Here is a 22746-nt window from a genome sequence, read left to right as displayed (position 1 = left end):
TTCCCTCATCCATTTAGTCCTGGGAACATATTGTAGTCTTGATCAGCCCTGGTTAGGAAGTCCCTGGGTGAAATGGCTGTGTGATATTGTGATTTATAATGAGAACTATATATTTGGTCTTTTGTCTCCATTTCTAGTGCAGAGTTCCTAAAATTTTGGGACTCTGGGGACCCTTCAGTCTGAGTTGCAGGGACCACACCAGGTTCATCTTACAGCAATCCTAGATGTCTGGGTTCAACAGTTTTGCCTCCCTCTCTCCTCCCAGAGATGAGTCAGGACAAGGAAAAAGGAGAAAATTTAGAACACATGTAGATTATTTGGTTCTGTAGGTCTACCTTGTCCTTCTCCTCCCAACCACCCTAAAAACGAGGTCAGGCCTAGTCAGCATGCAGCAGTAGGTAAATCTCAGGCATTTTTGCTCCTTTGTGTTCTTAGAACTGTCCGATGTAGCAGAGATGCACTTGAGCAAAAATCATAATTCCACACAGGTATCTGGCCAAACCTGACACTGGGACCACAACCCAGACTGTGAAAGGGCCTGAAACAAGGACCAAGATTCTAGTTAGGGCTGTCTCTCTTTCTCGTCTGCTTCTTTCATAGGTTTTCTCTCTGAACAGCTTATCTGGGCTACATGGTTGAAGATGCTAGCAACTGTTTTCTAGTAACTATTGCCAACAGTATCCTGTCAAACCTCCTAGCCCATTGGGCAGAGTGACCTCCATCACATCTCAGTCCAGTTTCATAATTTGCAGATCATTTATCGCGACTCAATCCAGCCCCATGTTTTCTAACAGCTTTTTAAGATATAATTTACATACCATACAATTCACCTATTTAAAGTGTACCATTCAGTGTTTTTTTTTTTGTATATGTATGGAATTGTGCAACAATCACTACAACCAACTTAAAAACATTTTTATCATCTGGAAATGAAACCCCATACCCTTTATCAGCCGTCCATCTACCTCCCTCCCATACCCCTAGTTCTAGGCAACCACTCATTATTTTCTGTTCCTATGGATTTGTCTATTATGGACATTTCATTTAATGGAATTTTACAATATGTGCTTCTTCTATTTAGCATGATATTTCCCAGGTCCATCCATATTGTGGCATGTATCAATACTTCATGCCTTTTTTAAGCTAAATTATACTGCATTGTATGGATATAACACAGTTTATTTGTCCATATACCAGTTGCTGGACAGTTGAGTTCTTTCCACTTTTTGGCTATTATGAATAATGCTGCTATGAACATTCATGCATACATCTTTTTTTTTGAATTTTATTTTATTTATTTTTTTATACAGCATGTTCTTATTAGTTATCTGTTTTATACATATTAGTGTATATATGTCAATCCCCATCTCCCAATTCATCCCACCACCACCTGCCCCCCACCACTTCCCCCCTTGGTGTCCGCACATCATGTATACATCTTGTGTAGACATATATTTTCATTCTCTTGGGTATATACCTAGGAGTAGAATGCTGGGTTACACAGTAAATCTATGTTTAACTTTTGGGGGAACTGCTAGAATCCAGTCCCACTTGAAATTCCAATCATATGTGCTTTTCAAATATCCCCCCTTTCTCCCAGAACAGGCTAAACTCTGGCTCTGTTATCTTGGAGTGGGGGAGGGAAATATTCCCAGGCTCCCCCTGGTCAGTCTAATGTCAGTGGTCCTGATAAGGGCCCAGGACTCCTGTGCCCCTGATTTCCCTCCCTCTGTGTAGCCTGAAGCCACAATAACTTTTGGGGTGTTCAGAGGTCACTAAAGGCTCAGGGTCCTGGAATGAGGGGTGCCTGAATTTTCTTCATCCCTGAAAACAACCCTACAGCCCTTCACACCCTCACCCCCCTAAACTCCAGTGAACCTCCCCCTTCAGAAATTTCAGGCAAGAAGCAGGTATTAATCTCTACATAAGGGCACTCTCAAATGTCAAGGATGTGTGTCCCACATCTCCTCCTTCTCCCCAAGAATGAGAGAAGAAGAGGACAGGACACATTCCTTCCAGGCCTTCCAGAACCTCCTCCTTGTCTTGAATCCCTCTCTTTTATTTTTCATTGTTAAAGGCCAGCGGAGCAGTTCAACTTCTCCCATACCCCTCTCTTCTCCACCCTCATTTCTTGCCCCCACCCCTGCAATTGGGAGATTTACCTGAGGAATCTGACCTTAATGAAACTTGACCTTTGTGACTTTAGTAACTTTTTTCTCAACAAGGAGCCATCTCCCCAGTTATTTATTCTCCATTCAGTAACATGGGGGTGCTAGGGCAGGAAAAGTACTTAATCATCAGTTTACAACAAACCATAAAACTCTCTTTTATATGAGTGCCTTTCAGAAAGTGAGCCAAACCTGGACCTCCTTCCTTCTAAAAACAGCCACCTCAGTTGCTCTGGCCAGAATATCCATCCACACTTTCCCTTCCCTCACTTTGAGCAAAGGCCTTCTTTGGCAGGTGGAGACCACGTGGGATTCCAAGCCAAGTATGTGACTTCTGGTATGATGGCAAGAGACCAACCTCCAGCCCCTGGGTTGACCACAACTCAAGGAAAGCCAGTTTTCAGGGTGGCCCACATATGGACTCCTCCCTCCTCCATCTAATCCCCTCTGCCTTGACTTTCTCCCCACCTCTGAATCCCCTATCCCCATTTTCAAGAGAGGGGGCTAGCCATCATTCCTTTTTGTCACATTCCAGGTAAACTCATATCAAGAGTTTGGTTCCTGACTTTAGGAGGGTTGCTAAGGCTGGTTCTAGGTAAATTGCTGGCTTCTTGTAGTTCTCACCCCTTCCTGAGCTCTTCCTCTTTGCCCATGTCCCAAAAACCCTGGGTGCATTTCTTTCTCACACTTAGGCTGTGTTCTGTTTTTTCTTCCCTGTAAGGCCTAGCAGAGCGGGAAATACTGGACTTTGTTTTTGGACCTGAAATAGCTAACACTGATTTAGCACCTGCTATGTGGCAAGCACTGTTCTAGTTACTTTATGTGAGCATTTTTTTTTATTTCCAGTTTTACTGAGACATAATTAACATACCACACTGTATAAGTTTAAGGTGTACAGCGTCATGATTTGACTTAATACATCATGAAATGATGGCCACAATAAGTTAGTGAATATTTATCATCTCATATAAATACAAAATCAGAGAAATTTTAAAAAAATTTCCCTTTCTTAGGATTTACTCTGTTAACAACTTTCATATGTAACATACAGCACTGCTCATTATGTTTATCATGTTGTACATTACATCCCTGGTACTTATTTACCTTATAACTGAAAGCTTGTACATTTTGACTGCCTTCATCCAGTTCCCCCTCCACCCACCCCTAACTCTGGTAACCATAAAGCTGATCTTTTTTTTCTATGAGTTTGTTTGCTTTTGAAGGTTAATTGATCTACAACACTATGTTAGTTCCTCGTATACAACATAGTAACTCCATTTTTTTTAACATTTTATTTCATCTGAATTTCATATGGTGCAAAAGTATTATATGCTTGAACCTGTCTCTCAAATAGGAGGAGGTTCTTTCAGTTCTCCAGGCCAACCTTCCTTCAGATGCAAATAAATTTTTTATAAAAGAATATTAGGTAGAACATACATAGAAAATTTTCTCTTACAAAAACAAATATATTTGGACATTTTAAATTTAGCATAGCTTAGCAACCCAGTTTCTGCCGATAAATTTAGTTAATTGTTAGGAGGTTTAGTACGTATACAGAGAACTCAGTAAACGGCAGATATTTTAACCCTTGATTAAGGATGACATGTCTGACTTAATTTTGTTCTTGTATTTTTTTAAGAAGCTACTCCATTTGTAAATTCAAGTTTGGTTGGCCTTTTATAGTCCTTTTGCTCAATATTTTGAACAATTTTTCTTCTTATTGTAGAGCCTTTGAGCTTCTTCTCTCTCTTGTTTTCTACTCTCAAATTCTTGTTTCTTAGCAACACACTTAGCTTGTACCTGTTCATATTCTTCCAGTGCTTTTTTAAAAAAATTTTTAATAAATTTATGTATTTTATTTATTTATTTTTGGCTGCATTGGGTCTTCACTGCAGCGTGCAGGCTTTCCCCAGTTGCAGCAAGCGAGGACCACTCTTCGTTGTGGTGTGCGGGCTTCTCATTGCAGTGGCCCCTCTCGTTGCGAAGCACGGGCTCTAGGCGTGCAGGCTTCAGTAGGTGTGGCATGTGGGCTCAGCATTTGTGGCTCACGGGCTCCAGAGCGCAGGCTCAGTAGTTGTGGTGCGTGGGCTTAGCCACTCTGCAGCATGTGGGATCTTAGTTCCCTGACCAGGGATCAAACCCGTGTCCCCTGCATTGGCAGACAGATTCCTAACCACTGTGCCACCAGGGAAGTCCCCTTCCTGTGCTTTTTGATTTGATGTTTTCTTTTATTTTTCTTTGGCATAGTAATGGAGTTTACTCTTATGCTACATTATTTCTGGCTGAGGTTGTTCATTGCTACAGTGTTCTTCAGACAATGCCTGGTCAATGTTACATTGCTCTTCTGACAAAGGCTGATCAACTTGTTCTTCTGACAAAGGCCAGTCAACTTGTTCTAACAAAGGCTGGTCAACTATTCTAAGTTGATTCTTGAGTCTTTCCTCTTCATCTAAATAGAGATGTTTCAGATGATCAGGGTACCAATCTGTGAATTGGGACTCCTGTGTGGTTTGAGCCTTCTTTACCCTCCATAGTAATTTCTTGTAATTTTGCTGAATCTTTCCTCTTCAAAATGCAGTGTTCTTGTCCCTCAAGAACACTCCCCATGAAGGCTTGCAGATGGTTAGATTGCCATATCCTCTGTTTCACATTCTTATTCTTGAATCCTACCTATGAAGCTCCTTCACCACGTGTCCCAAAATTCCCTGTCTGCCACCTTGCTGCCAGCCTCACCAGTGCCATGGCACACCAACCATGTCACCAGAAAACCACAAAGGACTCACTCAATAGTTCTGTACATTTCAAAATAATCACCATGATAAGGTCTAGTTACCATCTGTCGCTGCACAAAGATATTACGTAATTATTGACTATATTCCCCATACTGTACATTTTATGTCTGGGACTCATTTATTTTGCAACTGGAAGTTTGTACCTCTTAGTCTCCCTCACATATTTATAATGCATCATATCATATCACATTGCATTGTATCGCATTGCTTTTGGAGGAAAATATTTTGGGAGGAAAAACCAGAAATGAACCCTGCCCTGCACTAACAAGGTGATCAGTCTTTGGTTAAGCCACGTAATCTCTCTTCACCTCAACCTTCCCTTCTAGAAAATGAAAAGAGCTTTGTAGACTGATTGTGTACACTAGTGAGATCATTATTATGCAATATTTATGACCTAAATTCCAATTTCCCATTACTAAGTATCAGTGCAACTATGCCAAGTTCTAAAAATGTTTTCTTGTTGCTATTGTTTAGCAATTTAACTATACTCTCCATTGCTGATTTTTTTTTAAAAATGTGTCCATGGCAAGTTATTTAGAAAATAAAATAGAAGGGAAAAAAGAGAAAGTAAAAAACCATGTGCAAGTCCTCCACCCAGAAACGCCCCTGTTAACACCTTGGTATCTACTCCTCCAGTATTTTTTTTGAGGCATATAGATTTATGAGGCAGGAAAATGTGCTGAGATATAACTTTGAGTTTTATTTGGGCCCTGTTGTGAAAACCCCAGGGCTTTCCTTTGTGCCGAGATGAGTCTGTTTTCCCAAGCCTAGGTGTGGAGGAAAAACTGAGCTGCCCAGAGGGAAGGGTGGAGAGATGTAGACTGAGACAGGAGGGAGCCCAGATGAGGTAGAGGAAGGGAAACAATGGGGGAGTATATCTCCCTGCTAAAGAGGGGCAGGAGCTCTGGTGGGTGGTGTGTGGACTCTATAGACACTAAGCTCTTAGGGTCTTGCAGAGGACATATGCCCATTCCTCAGCCAATCACGGTAGCTGAGGAAGGGAGGTCAAGTAAGAGTAGGCAATGCTCACTGAAACTACATGCCTGGAGTTATGGGTGGAGAAGCAGTTCCCCACACAGCCCTGTTCTTGGGGCCTATGCAGCCACTCCCATTTGTAGCTACTACAAATTTCATCCCTTCTTCTTTAAGGGATAAAGTAAAAAGAATGAGAAGGAGGAAACGAGAATGCTGCTTTTTCAGAATAAAAACAATTAGGTTGGGGGAGGACATAGAGGCAAGGCATGTGAAGAGGACTAGAACACATTAGAGAAACATGGCTTAGAAAACCTACCCTGTCTCTTCTGACCCCACTCTTAATGAGCCCAAGAGAAACGAGGAGGTCGGAATTGGATTGGTCATCAGGACTGCATGCAAGTTGGCCTTTTCTTGCCATCAGGTTTGAGTCTCACTAATGAAAAGCCTCGTGGTGTAATGGGGCCTCAGAGGCCTGAGTTCAAGTACAACCATGCAACTGAGGAAAGGCTGCTCGATGTCAACTGTTTCCTCATATGTAAAATGGGTCTAACAGTATCTAGACCACAAGTTGCTCCAAGAATGAAATGAAGTACCGTAGCAGCTTGAATAATGTTCCCCCCAAATTCCATATCCACCTGGAGCCTCCAAATGTGACCTTATTTGGAAGTAGTGTGTTTGCAGATGTAATTAGTTAACATGAGGTCATACTGGAATAGGGTGGGCACTAACCCGATGGCTGGTGTCCTTATAAGAAGAGGAAAGACATGCAATGATATGCACAACGAATAAGATCATGAAAAGATAAAGGCAGAGATTGGAATGATCTGCTGCAGCCAAGAAATGCCAAGGCTTGACAGGAGCCCCCGGAAGTTAGGAATAGACAAGGAAGCATTCTTTCCTGGAGGCTTCAGCAGGAGTATGGCCATGTGACACCTTGATCTCAGACTTCTAGTCTCCAGAATTGTGAGAGAACTATAAGTACAGTGTCTGCTGTTTTAAGCCACCCAGTTTGTGGTGATTTGTTATGGCAGCCCCAGAAAACAAATAATGATACCTGTGTAAAGTTCTTGGTACATAGCTAGAACATGCTGGTATTCTTCTTTCCCTCCCCTTCTCCTACTCCTAAATGTGCACATGCGTGCTCACTTTGGCAGCATGTATACTAAAATTGGAACGATACAGCCTGGCCCCTGCACAAGGATGACACGCAAATTCCTGAAGCGTTCCATATTTTTTCAATCAAGTCCAGGAAGCACAGAGAGTCCCATACAGGCTAAATCCAAGGAGAAACACGCCAAGACACATATTAATCAAACTATCAAAAATTAAATATAAAGAAAAAATATTAAAAGCAACAAGGGGTAAACAAAAAATAACATACAAGGGAACCCCCATAAGGTTAACAGCTGATCTTTCAGCAGAAACTCTGCAAGCCAGAGGGAGGGGCAGGACATATTTAAAGTGATGAAAGGGAAAAACCTACAACCAAGATTATTCTGCCCAGCAAGGATCTCATTCAGATTCGATGGAGAAATTAAAACCTTTACAGACAAGCAAAAGCTAAGAGATTCAGCACCACCAAACCAGCTTTACAACAAATGCTAAAGGAACTTGTCTAGGCAGGAAACACAAGAGAAGGAAGAGACGTAAAATAACAAACCCAAAACAATTAAGAAAATGGTAATAGGAACATACATATCAATAACTACCTTAAATGTAAATGGATTAAATGCTTCCACCAAAAGACATAGACTAGCTGAATGGATACAAAAACAAGACCCATATGTATGCTGTCTACAAGAGACCCACTTCAGACCTAGGTACACATGCAGCCTGAAAGTGAGGGGATGGAAAAAGATATTCCATGCAAGTGGAAATCAAAAGAAAGATGGAGTAGCAATTCTCATATCAGACAAAATAGACTTTAAAATAAAGACTATTACAAGAGATGAAGAAGGACACTACACAGTGATCAACGGATCAATCCAAGAAGAAGATATAACAATTGTAAATATTTATGCACCCAACATAGGAGCAACTCAATACATAAGGCAACTGCTAACAGCCATAAAAAGGAAAATCAACAGTACCACAGTAAGGGACTTTAAGACCCCACTTTCACCAATGGACAGATCAACCAAAATGAAAATAAATAAGGAAACATAAGCTTTAAATGATACATTAAATAACATGGACTTAAGATATTTATAGGACATTCCATCCAAAAACAACAGAATACACTTTCTTCTCAAGTGCTCATGGAACATTCTCCAGGATAGATCATATCTTGAGTCACAAATCAAGCCTTGGTAAATTTAAGAAAATTGAAATCGTATCAAGTATCTTTTCTGACCACAACGCTATGAGACTAGATATCAATTACAGAAAAAACTTGTAAAAAATACAAACACATGGAGGCTAAACAGTACACTACTAAATAACCAAGAAGTCACTGAAGAAGTCAAAGAGGAAATCAGAAACTACCTAGAAACAAATGACAATGAAAACACGATGACCCAAAACCTAGGGGATGCAGCAAAAACAGTTCTAAGAGGAAAGTTTATAGCAATACAATCCTACCTCAAGAAACAAGAAACATCTCAAATAAACAACCTAACATTACACCTAAAGCAATTAGAGAAAGAAGAACAAAAAAAACCCAAAGTTAGCAGAAGGAAAGAAATCATAAATTTCAGATCAGAAACAAATGAAAAAGAAATGAAGGAAACAATAACAAAGATCAATAAAACTAAAAGCTGGTTCTTTGAGAATAAAAAAAATTGATAAACCATTAGCCAGACTCATCAAGAAAAAAAGGGAGAAGACTCAAATCAACAGAATTAGAAATGAAAAAGGAGAAGTAACAACTGACACTGCAGAAATACAAAGGATCATGAGAGATTACTACAAGCAACCATATGCCAATACAATGGACAACCTGGAAGAAATGAACAAATTCTTAGAAAAGCACAACCTTCTGAGACTGAATCAGGAAGAAATAGAAAATATAAATAGACCAATCAAAGTGCCGAAATTGAGACTGTGATTAAAAATCTTCCAACAAACAAAATCCCAGGACCAGATGGCTTCACAGGCGAATTCTATCAAACATTTAGAGAAGAGCTAACACCTATCCTTCTCAAACTCTTCCAAAATATAGCAGAGGGAGGAACACTCCCAAACTCATTCTACGAGGCCACCATCACCCTGATACCAAAACCAGACAAAAGTGTCACAAAGAAAGAAAACTACAGGCCAATATCACTGATGAACATAGATGCAAAAATCCTCAACAAAATCTAGCAAACAGAATGCAACAGCACATTAAAAGGATCATACACCATGATCAAGTGGGGTTTATCCCAGGAATGCAAGGATTCTTCAATATATGCAAATCAGTCAATGTGATACACCATATTAACAAATTGAAGGATAAAAACCATATGATCATCTAAATAGATGCAGAAGAAGCTTTTGACAAAATTCAACACCCATTTATGATAAAAACCCTCCAGAATTTAGGCCTAAAGGGAACTTACCTCAACATAATAAAGGCCATATATGCCAAACCCACAGCCAACATCCTTCTCAGTGGTGAAAAACTGAAACCATTTCTTCTAAGATCAGGAACAAGACAAGGTTGTCCACTCTCACCACTATTATTCAACATAGTTGTGGAAGTTTTAGCCACAGCAATCAGATAAGAAAAAGAAATAAAAGGAATCCAAATCAGAAAAGAAGAAGTAAAGCTGTCACTCTTTGCAGATGACATGATACTATACAAAGAGAATTCCAAAGATGCTACCAGAAAACTACTAGAGCTAATCAATGAATTTGGTAAAGTAGCAGGATACAAAGTTAATGCACAGAAATCTCTTAAATTCCTATACACTAGTGATGAAAAATCTGAAAGAGAAATTAAGGAAACACTCCCATTTACCATTGCAACAAAAAGAATAAGATACCCAGGAATAAACCTACCCAAGGAGATAAAAGACCTGTATGCACAAAACTATAAGACACTGATGAAAGAAATCAAAGGTGATACAAACAGATGGAAAGATATACCATGTTCTTGGATTGGAAGAATCAACATTGTGAAAATGACTATACTACCCAAAGCAATCTACAGATTCAATGCAATCCCTATCAAACTACCAACGGCATTTTTCACAGAACTAGAACAAAAAATTTCACAATTTGTATGGAAACACAAAAGATCCTGAATAGCCAAAGCAATCTTGAGAAAGAGAAATGGAGCTGGAGGAATCAGGCTCCCAGACTTCAGACTCTACTACAGAGAAGCTACAGTAATCAAGACACTATGATACTGGCACAAAAACAGAAATATAGATCAAGGAACAGGATAGAAAGCCCAGAGATAAACCCACTCACATATGGTCACCTTATTTTTGATAAAGGAGGCAAGAATATACAATGGAGAAAAGACAGCCTCTTTAATAAGTGGTGCTGGGAACACTGGACAGCTATGTGTAAACCAATGAAATTAGAACACTCCCTAACACCATACACAAAGATAAACTCAAAATGGATTGAAGACCCAAATGTAAGGCCAGACACTATCAAACTCTTAGAGGAAAACATAGGCAGAACACTCTATGACATAAATCACAGCAAATTCCTTTTTGACCCACCTCCTAGAGGAATGGAAATAAAAACAAAAATAAACAAATGGGACCTGATGAAACTTAAAAGCTTTTGCACAGCAAAGGAAACCAAAAACAAGACAAAAGACAACCCTCAGAATGGGAGAAAATATCTGCCAATGAAGCAACTGAAAAAAGATTGATCTCCAAAATTTACGAACAGCTCATGCAGCTCAATATCAAAAAAAAAAGCAACCCAATCCAAAAATGGGCAGAAGACCTAAATAGACATTTCTCCAAAGAAGATATACAGATTGCCAACAAACACATGAAAGGATGCTCAACATCACTAATCATTAGAGAAATGCAAATCAAAATTACAATGAGGTATCACCTCACACCAGTCAGAATGGCCATCATCAAAAAATCTACGAACAATAAATGCTGGAGAGGGTGTGGAGAAAAGGGAACCGTTTTGCACTGTTGGTGGGAATGTAAATTGATACAGCCACTATGGAGAACAGTATGGAGGTTCCTTAAAAAACTAAAAATAGAACTACCATATAACCCAGCAACCCCACTGCTGGGCATACACCCTGAGAAAACCATAATTCAACAAGAGTCATGTACCACAATGTTCACTGCAGCTCTGTTTACAATAGCCAGGATATGGATGCAACCTAAGTGTCCATCGACAGATAAATGGATAAAGAAGATGTGGCACATATATACAATGGAATATTACTCAGCCATAAAAGAAACAAAATTGAGTTATTTGTAGTGAGGTGGATAGACCGAGAATCTGTCATACAGAGTGAGGTAAGTCAGAAAGAGAAAAACAAATACCATATGCTAACACATATGTATGGAATCTAAAAAAAATAATAAAAGGTTCTAGTGAGGGCTTCCCTGGTGGCGCAGTGGTTGAGAGTTCGCCTGCCAATGCAGGGGATGCGGGTTCGTGCCCCGGCCCGGGAAGATCCCACATGCCGCAGAGCGGCTGGGCCCATGAGCCATGGCCGCTGAGCCTGCACGTCCGGAGCCTGTGCTCCGCAACAGGAGAGGCCCCGACAGTGAGAGGCCCGTGTACCACAAAAAAAAAAAAAAAAAAAAAAAGGTTCTAGTGAAACTAGGGCAGGACAGGAATCAAGACGCAGACGTAGAGAAAGGACTTGAGGACATGGGGTGTGGAAAGGGTAAGCTGGGACGAAGTGAGAGAGTAACATTGACATATATACACTACCAAATGTAAAATAGATAGCTAGAGGGAAGCAGCCAAATAGCACAGGGAGATCAGCTTGGCGCTTAGTGTCCACCTAGAGGGGTAGGATAGGGAGGTTGGGAGGGAGCCGCAAGAGGGAGGAGATATGGGGGTGTATGTATATGTATAGCTGGTTCACTTTGTTATAAAGCAGAAACTACACCTTTGTAAAGCAATTACACTCCAATAAAGATGTTAAAAAAAATTTTTTTAACCAATAACAAAAGAAAAAAAAGACACATGCACCCCAGTGTTCATTGCAGCACTATTTACGATAGCCAAGACATGGAAACAACCTAAAGTAAATAAATACATAAATAAATAAATATGCACACACAGGTCAATGGGTACTTGCATGCAGAGAAGTGACACTGAAAGTAAAACCAAAACTTGCCAGTAGGTTGGGCTTCAGTCAGTTCCTTAGCATCAGTTTTGGTTTGAATTGTACTCATGTTAAGAGAAAGCCTGAGTTGGATGGGGATGATATCTTTTCTTGTCTTGCTCAGTGTACCTTATCCCCACAATTATCCATCATCCGTCCTCGTGCGTCCCTCTGCCAGCTAAAAAGAACCCTGGGTTGGAGCTACTGCTTGTTGCATTGGTCTCGGCAGCAACCTACGTTTTTGTTTTCGTTTTGGCTGTTTGTTTTGTTGGCTTCTATGAGGGAATCTGACAAAGAGCAACTGTTTTGTTGTTCTATTTTCTTTTGCGTCTTTGCCTGAGGAGCCGTGCCAAGGCCTGATGTGAGTATCGAGTGGGTTGAGATTTTCTCATACTTTGAGTTGGTGTTGTAGACCATGATGAGGGTGCCATAGTTGGGTAAGCATGGGCACATTTTCTCTCCACACCATTGGAGGCAGGAGAAACTGCCTCAGAAATTGTGCTCAGGTGCACAAACAAGCTAATTTCCTCCTGTCCTCAAAATAGTAGGATTTCTCTTGCTGGTCCTATGCTTATTATTCTTGTTGAGCAGTTTTATGAGGTGAGTTTTTTTTTTCTGCACAAAATAAATCTGCACCAAAAAAAATTTACTCCTGAAGTTGTCTCTCTGCTTAGAATTTTGGAGGGTTAATGGAACTTAAAAATTTGGATTTTTACATCTAACACCTGTTTGTGATTATCCCTTTGGCAGGCAGTCAACATTCCAGGCTAGCCTGTGTTTACAAGCTATATTCAAGTGTAAGCTGTTAAAAAAAAAAAACAAAAAAAACTATAATTACATTAACTTATAGGCAACCATTATTTAACAAAAGCGTGATTTGGGCCTACTAAAAGGCTTAATATTCTACATAAAATGATGAAAGAATGTTTAGCAAAATGAAGGAAAACTGCAACTATTGCTATTTATTGGTCACTATCCAGGTGCATATAGTAGAAAAGTTATGACAATGGATTCATGTGAGAAAGGGTTGAAGTGAGGAGGTGGAACTTGAATGAAATTACCTACAAATAAGGTCTTGTGACCCTGAAATTCTGTGGTTCTGTGGAAGGGAATGATTGACATACATTGACAAAAATTTACAGTAAGAATATTCAGTGTGAGCAGTAATCAACAGTTGTAGCAGGAGTCAAATGCCAATTGATCTGGCTGCTTTTTAAGCTCCCTTTGAAGCTTAAGATTCTATGAATAGATGAACTCTATCTCTTGCCACTTGGAACTGGTCTATTTGCCTTTATTACCTGAACTCTCACCATCAGCAGGATGTTCCTTTCCCACTCTTCAACGTGTCTTCTCAGATTTCTTCTGTCTGTGCACCTTTCCATTAAACTGCAGCTCCTCATAGGCAAAGGCCACACCTTTTAGGTTCTCTGAATCCCAAGTACCCCTCACAGTGCCTCACAATATGCATGGGTGCTCATTGGGTGCTTGTTGAGTTGTTGAATTAATTGATTTGATGAAGTGGCAGGTGAATCACCAGATGTGGGGTATTTGCATAATATACAGCGGACATTGGGGCTGATGGACGTGATGCAGATTTCTCAGGGACAGTATTAGGGGTCATGCTTCAGAGCTGACTTTCTTTAAGATGCATTGGACAGTGATCCATAGGTTGTGGTGTGTCATTTTTATTCCACGTGGTAACGTTCAAATATACCACATGCCTTAACTGTAGCATACTTGGGTTACCCTGTAATGAGGCAACTGCAGCCTGACCTCCTCATGTCCCACGCTGCTCTACTGCTGTGGGGCTCCCTCATGTTGTGTTCCCCTAATCTTCAAATCAACTAACAGAATTCCAGGATAGATAAAGGAATCTGAGAGGTTATCCAGCCCCAATCACCTCAATGCCCTCCAGCCCTCTCTAATAACCCTGGGGCTGATTCCCAGTTCTTAGTCTCCCGACCTCTCTATTGTCAACCACTTCTGCTTCTTGGGATTTCCTCCCTTGACTCTGAGATACTGTGATGGGGAAGCTTTTCACTCTTAGGATCATTTCTTCTCTGCTTTTGTCTCTGGTCTCTTACTCCTGCTCTCCAAATTTTGGGTCATTCCTCAGAGTTCAGATCTTTTCTTTCTAACCTCTCTTTTTTTTTTTTTAAAGAAGATGTTGGGGGTAGGAGTTTATTAATTAATTTATTTATTTTTGCTGTGTTGGGTCCTCGTTTCTGTGCGAGGGCTTTCTCTAGGTGTGGCAAGCGGGGGCCACTCTTCATTGCGGTGCGCGGGCCTCTCACTATCGCGGCCTCTCTTGTTGCGGAGCACAGGCTCCAGACGCGCAGGCTCAGTAATTGTGGCTCACAGGCTTAGTTGCTCCGCGGCATGTGGGATCCTCCCAGACCAGGGCTCGAACCCGTGTTCCCTGCATTAGCAGGCAGATTCTTAACCACTGCGCCACCAGGGAAGCCCTAACCTCTCTTTTTATACTCTCCCCCTCAGAGAGTTAATTCATTCCCCAAAGTCAACTAACATTTTATTACAAATAACTTCTTTATCTTTATCTCTAGTCCCAAATTGTGTCCCACACTCCAGACCTACATTTTTCTTGACTGCCTTGCATTACTTCATGACTCAAACCTAACTCATCATCTTCCCTTTAAAAATCAGCTCTTGGGCTTCCCTGGTGGCGCAATGGTTGAGAGTCTGCCTGCCAATGCAGGGAACATGGGTTCGTGCCCTGGTCCGGGAAGATCCCACATGCCGCGGAGCGGCTGGCCGCTGAGCCTGTGCGTCCGGAGCTTGTGCTCCGCAACGGGAGAGGCCAGAACAGTGAGAGGCCTGCGTACCGCAAAAAAAAAAAAAAAAAATTATCTCTTGATCTTATATTTCCTCCCCCTCACCCCCACCCAATGACATCAATATTGTTTTGGTAGTCTGGCCTCAAAACCACAGTCAACTTGTTGCTTCTGTTTCTTTCCCATGTGACTAATCACTTGTCAATTGTTTTGTCAGTTGTGCTGTCCTTTATCTTATTGACAGGAAGTTTCTCCTTCCTCTCCCTTTCTTCCCTTTTCTGATCCTAAATCAGATGCTTTAGCAAACATCTGTGAACACTGTGACCCCCTAATCAAGTAGCTGGCCTCCAATTCCACTCTCCCTCTATTATATACTGAAAAAAAAAAAAAAACCTCAGATTTAATCTTTTCAAACTTTTTTGTTATTGTCACTCAGTTTTTGAGTGACTGTCACTGTTTTTTATTGGCAGCTCTACCTGGCATTAAGCTCTCAACATTCTTGTCCCAAACTTATTTCCAGCCAGGTTATGCTGTTCATTGTCTTCCTCAACATGCCCTGTGTGTTTGCACCTCTAAAATTTTGCTCCTGGGCCATCTGCAGTGCCCTCAAGACAACTCTCCAATTTCTACGAGTGCTTCAAAGACTCATTTCAAATCCCACCCATCTGAGAAGTCTCCCTTCTTCCAGTCAGCTTCCAGGGTTTTAGCATCTTCATGCAAAATATTTTACACCACTTCTTAGTATTTTTCGTGTGTATGAGTTTTAAACTTCTGACTATGTTATAATGTCTTTAAGGGCAGGGATCCTTTCTTAGATGAATCCTTCTGTTGATTCTCCACAGTCTAATGCAAAGACTTGCAAAAAATGGCAGCTCAGTGTTTATTGACTAAAAAGTTGAGATTCAATTTGAATTTAAGTTAAATTGAAGGCTACAGATTGTCTACCTATGTCTAGATGGTTTAGATATTGAATACTGAAAGATTACTGGTCCACCTCTAAAAACAGAGCCACTGTTGTTAAGATTCCCTAAAATCTCAAATGCCTGTGGGAACTGGTAGACAGTAAAATGTGTGATAATACAATAGGGAGTAGCAGGGCCTGGGGCAAACTCTGCATTACTTGCCAAAGGCATTCAAATCCAAATTATTTTAAAACATTTCTACTTACAATTCTTGCTTTAGACACTTGGCTTCAAAAAACAGTGATTAAGTCAGGTATTTCAATTCAGTTTGTTGTGTATTTATCTAGGTCTTCACAGATATCCAGGGCTGTGCTAGACACTTGGGAAGAGGGAGGAGCAAAATGAGTTAAGACTGGCAATGTTCAGCAGAGAATAAAGTGTTATACAAACATGATCCTTTATGCTGGTTATTATTACACAAAGAAATTATTTGCTAGGATTCTTGAGATATTTCCATAAAGTGCCTGTGCCTTGGTTATTCTACAGACCAGAGAATTCTGAAAGCTTTGTTTCTGTCTTATTTACCTCTGCATACCAGAGCTTGCCACACAGAAAATATAGAGTAAATGTCTTGAATAAAAGAAAGAAAGAATTAAAACCTCTGTATATAATTTCAGCACCATAAATTTCATTTCATCTATAAATTCACAAATAGCTTTCAGTAGATAGGTGAAATGGCAAGAAACTGGGCCTGAAGCAACCAGAAAGTGAACCTTCTAGCACCTATAGTAATTTTTGGTTCTCTTGCAAATTTTGCTTGGAAAAGTTTTCCTGCTTACATTTTCTGCTTACAACCTTCTCCTCAGAATTTACAGAAATTTTCTTGATTTTTCTGGAAAGATACGACTTCTTAATACAATTGAATAAATTGCTGTTAGTATCTTTTATGGAGAAATAAGCAGAATAAGATCTAAACATCTACTAAGCAGAAAGTTAGACGTAACCTATTAAATACAAGATAGACAAGAAGTACTCTGAAAGGTGCAACAGTTCTGTGAACATTTACTTAGGAGGCACAGGGGAGTAGTCGTGAAAGAGGTGGTGCTGAGTGAGTCTTAAAGACTAGGTAGACTTTACCAGGTGAAACCTTCGTGGGTTAGTGAAAGGAGTGGCCATATTAGGAATTCATGGGAATTTTAGACCAAAGATCATCAGTCACCATCCTAAGTAATAATGACAATGAATGTAAAGAGCGCTTTGCCATTTACAAAGTATTTTTCACATACCTTGTCCACAGTCATTTCTGTTTATTGACTGTGGTGTAGTCAAGAGCTTCAGATATTAGAGAACTCGATGATTTCTGATTTCCACCCCTCGCAATCTCACTGTGTTAGAAGGGCCATTTATGGCTCTTGGACCACAGGAGCATGATCTAATCATTCAGCGAATATTAATGAGGACCCACCATGTATTAGGAGCTGTTTGGGGTGCCAGGGATATAGTAAGGAACAAAAACAGACGGAAATTTCTGCCCTTGGGGAGCTTAATCTTCTTGAGCAGGATAGAGAAACAGGAAAAAGAGAAGCAACAGAAGCAGAAGCAAAAGGAAAAGCAGAAGAAGCAGAAGGAGCGGAAGGAGGAAGAAAAAAAGGAGGGGGAGGGAGGAGAATGTCCACTGAAGCAGGAACCTTCCACTTGATGGTATCCATAAACTCTTGAAGATTTCTCCAGGTCCACTTCTCCCTAGATGAGGACATAGCTGACCAACCAAACTTCACATTACTGGTCACTGGCTCTGCCACAACCTAGGCAACAAAGGTTATGCAACTCCCCACGTTACTTTGTGTTCCTAATAACAAAGTGCCTAAATTATCAAAAGTTTGACTTTATGTCTATGTACACATTCATATATATACACATTCATAAGTTGAAGTTTTTTACTTATCTCCATGATATCATTTTAACTCACTTTCTTAAATGCCTTTTAGAGGGGAGGAGTAAAAGACTTCAGCTGGAATAAGGCCATTCTTACATATCTTAACTTTATCTTAAACACTAGTGATCAACTGTTACTGATAGGCCAATAATACTTGTGGTAGTTAGAAATGGAATCACACTTTAATATCAAAAATATTAAAATGTTCACGGTTCATCAAAAATCTTGATATGTTACACACTTGAGTATTACCTAACATGGCGAAACAAAATGGTAGATATTGGTTGTTAGTTGCATAGATGGTACATGGAAGGGACCTTGGAAGTCACCTAGTTCACCCCTTTTGTAGAGAGTGGAGAGTGAGTTCCTAAGGCAGCATGGACAGAGCAAAGACTGGAACTCCTGTCTTCTGATGCCTAGCTCAGAGCTGCTGCTTCCACCACACCACCAAGAGAAGCAGCTTTTCTAGTGGCCTGGGTGAGAACCAAGGGGGCAGCAATTTGAGCAGGACTTTGCACAAATCTAAAAAGAGTAGCTCTCGCTTCTTCTCACTCTCAAGCTTGATCATCTCCTGACTGAGAGGGCCCTTCTTGAATCCTGGAGCCACCAGAAAAAGTTCTTGAAGCTTATCCTATGCCATTCTGTTCCATTTTAGATAATGACTTGCCCTCAACTGCAATACTACGACATGTTCATAGGCAGAATTATCAAGAATTACCCATAAATTCATTAAGAATTATCCAGAAATTAAGAAATTCAGCTAAACTCATCATTTGATTAAAAACTACTTTTTTCCATTCACATTCCAAAGTATTCACTAGAGGCCAGCCTGCCTGATATAAAGATAGCTACAATGAGCACCCTCTGCGTGATGGAAAAGCTAGCAAAACCAAACATGTACATAAGGAATATACAATTAAGATGAAAATGAACAGCTGACTAGGCATAGACAATAAGATATTTATATCCAAAACAAAGGTGAATTTTAAAAGGGGAGGCTAGTGCTCGCTTCGGCAGCACATATACTAAAAGGGGAGGCTAGAGAGAGATGTGGTTGTTTGAACATGTTCATTGTATCGTGGAGAAGAGTCGTCACAATGCTCATTTGGCCAAAGGAGTGCCTTACACATGGACACTCTTTAAATGATGCACTGAGTTAATTAATTTTGGCAATGAACTCTGTAAGTTCTCTAAGTAAATTCTTTCAGGCCTTGCCTGTCTGAGTATGAAAGAGTTCATACTTCCCCAACATTAAAGGCTTCAAGAACCTGCTCTTTCAGAAAACGTGGTTCTCCTGAACCATGTAGAGGTCTTATCCAAATAGCCTAGTCTTTTGAGAGAGGTTGGTGAGGGGCTTGAGATACCTGTGGAAACATTCTTCTGGGAGATAATCTTGTAAATAACCTTGCTGTTAAAAAGGGATCACCTTCCACCTCTTGTGGAAACTCTTGCTTCAACATGCACCCTTTGCTTAAACAATACCAGGGATGATGCCTCCCTACCCCATTAGTGGCCTATTGTGTTGTGAGTGGCTCCATTTGATGGAAAGTTCTTATTTGTGGCCAAAAACAACAACCAAATTAAGGTTTCTGTTTCTCTGATAGAGTGGAGTCAAGTGGGAGCCAGTGATCTCAGATTCCTGAGTATGATGCTAAATTGTCATGCACACAAGCACTCATTCACTTGTCCATTCAGCACACAGTTATAAGGACCTAATCAAGTGCAGTCCACTCTCCGTATCTGAAGGGTTCTGCAATCCTACATATACATATGGCCAACTATATTATGCCATTTTACATGAGGGGCTTGAGCATCTGTGGATTTTGGTATCCGCAGAGGATCCTGGAACCAATATCCTGCAGATACCAAGGGATGACTGTACAAAGAACTCCTATTCTAGCCTGGAAAACAGAGGTGTAATAAATTAGCATACCAGCAATGAGTTAAGTACTTACACTAGAGGTGAGTAGCAGATACAATTGAGGCAGAAGAAATAGACTAAGGCAGTTAGGAAAGACTTATCCACTTCTGTTGAATGCATGAAATGTAAGGCCACTTAAGGAGTTATTTATGGTGCAATACAACTTTTTAAGCTCATGAAGAAATTGAGATAGAAGAAAAATAAGATGAGATTAAATGTAAGATTAGACTTCTCAAAGCACCTGTGAGGTCCTAGTCATGGAAAGCACATGTGTTTCTCTGTGGCCAAGGCAGGAGGTGCCAGATCAGGGAAGGTTTTGTAGGCCACACTAAAGGAGAACTTCACCTTGTAAATAGTGGGAGTTGTTGAAGTCTTTTAAGCAGGAGTGACATGGTCAGATTTGATTATTCAGTATTCAAGAGATTGTTCTGCCTGCTAGGTAAAGAGATAGTTCATCCAACAAATATTAACCAAGTGCGTACTTGCCAGACTCTGTTCTGGGGCTGAAGGCATAGTAGTAAGCAAACAGACAATGATCCCTGTCCTTTGAGTGATTATATTCTAATGGAAGATGACAGGTAATAATATAATAAACAAGTACACTATATGGTAAGTTAGATGGTAATGAAAGTTTTGGAAAAGAAAGACAGATAAGGAGAATTGGGAATGCTGGAGGGGTGGTGCTGTTGCAGTTTTTTGCATAAGGCAGTCTCACCAGAAAGAGCGAAGAAAGCATCCAGGTGTAGGGACAGGCACACTGGCAGCAGGATCCATGCTTGAAGGGGTGGATTTGGGGAAAACACTACACAGGCCTGAAAGTGGGCTTAGGGCCATTTGGGCAGTGAATTCCAGCATCCCAAGGACCCAGATTATAATGGGTAGTGGGGGGAGGTCAAGAGGTCCAGATGACACCTCTCAACCCAGCAAACACCTCACACTGCAGGGAGGGGCATGGCTACAGTGCGCTCATCTAAAGCATGGCAGGGGGACTCAAGACAGAGGCCCCTATTACCTAGGTTATTGGAGAGACTTAGGAGTTTATTCTCAGTGAAATACTGAGCCATCAAAAGGTTTTGAGCAGATGTGCTTTGACTTACATTTTTAAAGAATCACTCTGGCTCCTGTGTTGAGAATCAACTGTTGGAAGGCAAGGTTAGAATCGCCACGAGACACGATAATGGCTTAGGTTGATATGGAAGCAGTGAGACATGGTCGGATTCTAGATATATTTGAAAGAAGGGCCTATAGGATGTGTTAATGAATCAGATGCTGATGATAGAAGACAGGAGCCAAGGATGACGCCAAGGTTTGTGACGACAAGAGAAGGATGGAGCAGAAGGAAACAAGACTAGGAGGTAAAAATGGCAGTGAGGAGGCTCTGCTATGGTGTAAGGAGAAATGATGATAAGCTGAATTAAGGTGATGTCAGTAGGGTGTTGGGAAGAAGAGGCATCATCCAAGAAGTATCCAGGAAGTAGAATTAATAGGACTGGGGGCTGGACTGAATGTGCAAGATAAGCGATGTGTAGGTTTAAGATGACGCCCCCCAGGATTCCGGCTTGAAGTAGGAGTTATTATTATTGGCACTTTAGGGAAATGGGACACAAAAAGTTTTCATAAACTGTCTAAGGTCTTAGAGGCTAATAATTTGTAGACTCAGAATCTGAACTCAGATGTGTCTGACATTAGAACCTGAGCTCTTAACCATTGCATGGGGCACTTTATCCCTAGGAGAAAGAAGCCTGCTAGTTGGAAAGTACCTTTACGACAGTGTCTGTCTCTCAGTTGACTCAAGGAGACAATGTGCAAGGAAAGTCCCCTTGGATGGGCAGGGAAGAAGGGGAAGTTAAAACGAGTGATGGGTGAACCAGGAGTCCTTTCTGTTGCCAGAACTGCATGTTACATGCTATCCTTTTGTACTCTAGGAAAAAAAAATGCTAGGCAAGTGCTAGGCTGCAGGTAGGTGCAGCTTAAAATGGTATCTTTTCTGGATCTATTTGCATTTTCAGTAAGGAAGAGGGTTTTCAAGTCTAGGTAAGGTGTGTCTTGAGCATTTCCTGGTAGAAAGCACTAGATTCTGTTCCTAGTTGTTATCTGCTGTAATATTTCCCTCCCTAAACTAAAAACAAGAATACAGCCCACTGTGGACCTTGCATTCGCTTCTAGCTACTGCCTCATATCTCTGCGCCCTTTTATAGCACTGTTCTCTAACAAGTTGCCTATATTCTGTTGTCTCCACTTCCTTATTTCCTATTTTTATCTATACCAAATCTACTGATACTGTGTTTATCAGGGTCATCCATGACCTTCATACTGCTAAATCCAGTTCTCAGAAACATTTGGCTCAAATGATCACTCCCTCCTTCCAGCACTATGTTTTAAACTCTAGGTTTTATTATTATCTGTTACTATTATTTTATTTATTATTATATCTATTATTTAGGAATGGTGAGGCCAACAGATCAGGAGGTGACTGCCATTGAAAAAATAGTTTGTTATACTCACAGATCCCAAGAGAAGGGGGCATGCCACACCATAGTGGGCCATACAGGCAAATACCAGGGTCACACAGGAGGCAGAAGGAGAGGGGGAAAAGTGGGCAGGAGCCTCTACTGTGGGTTCCACAGGAAGGAATGGGGCTAGTTTGTATAATTTCAGCAGACTCTGGGGGCATAGGGGTATCTGGTATCTGACCCTAGAGTGATTAGGGCAGATAGATAGTGACCCAGAGAGTGAGAGCCCAATAAAGAGGTGATTGGAGGTAGGGCTCTGGACTGGTTGGTTTGCATACAAAAGGCACACTCAGGGGACAGTTGTTTACTGTCTCTAGGAATTGGCTAATCCTGAGGGGGCAGTCCCTCTAAAGTCAGCAAGATTCCAAATGTCAAAGCATCAGTATACAGAAAATAAAAGAGATGGTTAATTTGCCTTTATATCCCTTCTCTCAATCTTCTTTGCTAGTACCCTCCCTCTCAAAGACCCCTAAGTGTTGGAATGCCCCATATCTCAG

At 40.8% G+C, this 22746-nt stretch overlaps 1 protein-coding gene and 1 pseudogene across 4 annotated transcripts in view; one reads left to right on the top strand and one right to left on the bottom strand.

The window, feature by feature from the left end:
- The window catches only part of PDCD1LG2 (programmed cell death 1 ligand 2), a 115233-nt gene that overhangs the window by 40165 nt on the left and 52322 nt on the right, over positions 1 to 22746 (top strand). Inside the window, exon 1 of one of the 3 annotated variants that reach the window (XM_081236228.1) lies at positions 12363 to 12546. The exons of the other annotated variants lie outside the window; for them this stretch is intronic. The gene's annotated coding sequence lies outside the window, so the exon portion shown is untranslated. Of the gene's footprint in view, positions 1 to 12362; positions 12547 to 22746 lie in introns of those variants that run through there. 3 annotated transcript variants of the gene reach the window in all.
- On the bottom strand, positions 3781 to 4910 carry LOC308619297 (thyroid transcription factor 1-associated protein 26-like; annotated as a pseudogene). Its single transcript has 3 exons — positions 4902 to 4910; positions 4354 to 4808; positions 3781 to 3979 (listed from the first exon to the last, which is right to left on the bottom strand). The product of its transcript is annotated as a thyroid transcription factor 1-associated protein 26-like (transcript).

Source organism: Mesoplodon bidens (genome assembly GCF_964165515.1).
Source record: "Mesoplodon bidens genome assembly, chromosome: 6".
NCBI lineage: Eukaryota > Metazoa > Chordata > Mammalia > Artiodactyla > Ziphiidae > Mesoplodon > Mesoplodon bidens.
Note: the sequence above shows the minus strand (reverse complement) of the source record. Positions and strands in the feature narration are given on the sequence as shown.